This window comes from Benincasa hispida, chromosome 9 (assembly GCF_027475165.1).
Source record: "Benincasa hispida cultivar pf3 chromosome 9, pf3_genome.v1.1, whole genome shotgun sequence".
Taxonomy (NCBI): domain Eukaryota; kingdom Viridiplantae; phylum Streptophyta; class Magnoliopsida; order Cucurbitales; family Cucurbitaceae; genus Benincasa; species Benincasa hispida.
Window position 1 is genome coordinate 49,388,757 of NC_143486.1, and position 2,145 is coordinate 49,390,901.

General features: G+C 32.3%; 1 long non-coding RNA gene across 1 annotated transcript; it reads left to right on the forward strand.

The window, feature by feature from the left end:
- Positions 1-564: 564 nt before the first annotated feature.
- Positions 565-1,396, forward strand: LOC150033875 (uncharacterized). Its single transcript, XR_016531767.1, has 2 exons — positions 565-1,032; positions 1,117-1,396. It is a non-coding gene; the product is annotated as an uncharacterized LOC150033875 (long non-coding RNA).
- Positions 1,397-2,145: the final 749 nt, after the last annotated feature.

Below are 2,145 nucleotides of genomic sequence, written 5' to 3' on the forward strand. Positions count from 1 at the left end.
CTTTTTGTATGTTTCATGAATATTTTTATCATAGAATGGAAATGTTGATATACTCCTCTCATGTTGATGCTGAACGGAGGTATGAAAATATTGATAGAAATGTTCACATGTCGACAAATATTTAATACCATGTCTCTCTCTACTCCGATGAAATTTTATTGTCATGACCATTTAAGATCTAGAACCATATGACTAGATTTGACGGTTTCATAATGAAAATATCAACTAGATCTCTGCCTAATACACAATAATTCCAGATTTGAAACGATGGATTCCAAACATTGATAATCCGATCCCTCACTCCCCTAAAAAACTTCAAATGTCCGACTAAAAAAAAGCATTAGCGATCACATAAAAGTTAAATACGGAGCATCCCATCAAAAGGGGAAAAAAAAAACAAAAAACAAAAGAATAAAAATTATTTTGTTCATCATATCCACATTATGATTATTATATATACACAAACACATGCATACATAGAGAGAGACATTCAACCTCAACCCGTGACTCAACAACTCACACGATTATGTTTCTTCCTAATTCACGTGAAACATCTAAATCTTCACAAAAACACAAAAATCCAAGCTTTTCTCTTCTTATAAAACACCCCTTCTTTCTTTTCCCTAACCCTTCACTCCTTACCATCCTCACAACTTCAAAACAAACCTTCAAGCATTTTCCCAATTGCATTCATGGCCCCCAACAAGCTTCATCTCTTGCCATTTCTGTTCTCGATCGTCATCGTCGTCGTCCTTCTTTTGGTTGGTGATGCCACCGCCTATCCGCTTTGTAAGATCGACACCTCTGAGCTTGGGGTTTGCCGTCCGGCCGTGACCCCGCCGGAGCATGGCCAACCTTTGCCACTCCCCACCGACGCGTGCTGTTCGGTGGTTCGCCATGCTGACCTTAAGTGTCTATGCAATCTCAAGTCTGCCCTCCCCTCTATGGGGATTGACACTGCCAATGCCTTGGCTTTGCCAACCAAGTGTGGTGTCCCATCCCCACCCGAGTGCCACCTCTAAACCTCGTCTGGTAACGTTCTCGTTTTTATATTTTTTAGAAAAAAAAAAAATATTATGAGCTACAAGTTAACTCTTTCTCTCTTCTATATGGCAGCTCTATGAAGGGTCTTTGTTGGAAAATGGAGTGGATGTTTTGATGTGGGCATGTAATGTATTTTTAGGAAGTGTGTAGTAGTTTTTATTTTGAGTCTCTTCATTATAATGTACTTTGCCCATATATTTGTTTAGAGAGTGATAATATTTACTCTCCCCTTTTTTCCCTTGGTTGCTAGTCTTGTTCATGTGTTTATGTGTATGCTTATACTCTCTTGTGAGGATTGAAGAAGCCTTTTGTACCTCTAATATTCTATATCATTTTTACTTTTTACTTGTTATCTGGTATTAAATTTATCTTCACATGTCTATATTTTTATCTATATTTTCACTTTTTTCATGGAAGCAACATCAATACATGACATTTTTATTATATCGTAAAAAAAGTTCACAAATATAGAAAAATAAGTTACACAATATCACTAATATAAATATAATATAAAAAAAACATGTTAACTTGTTCAAAAATCATAAACTATATATTTATTCATTTAATTATTTAAAAAAAAAATTTGTTTTTATGATTTTTGTAGAGATATCCATAGACATTGATAAATATCAATGTTTCCATCCACATTTTAGTAAAATTAAAATCTCGACGTTTCTATCAACATAAAAATTTTAAACCTTGGATACAGAGTGAAAAGTTTAACCCTTCACAACTCATAAACCTTTTTTTTTCTTACACACGTCTAAGGATTGAAATGTCTATCAATAATATGAAAGATTAATCGGTATCTTTGATAACTATCTATATACGTAAAATAAAAAGATATCCGAGAAGAAAGCCAATTGTCTAATAATTTCTATAAGAATATGAATACTAATTACAAAATATAATATCATAGTAAACTTGACTTTAACAATTTGATAATTAATTGTTTATTGTTGATAATTATTTATTGTCATTAGAATTCTTATTATGACATTTTCAAATGTGTTATTGATATTGATACCTTTATAGACAATATAATAATTGAAAATAACTGTCACCAATTTTAAATATGACATTTTTTAGATGTAGTTTTTT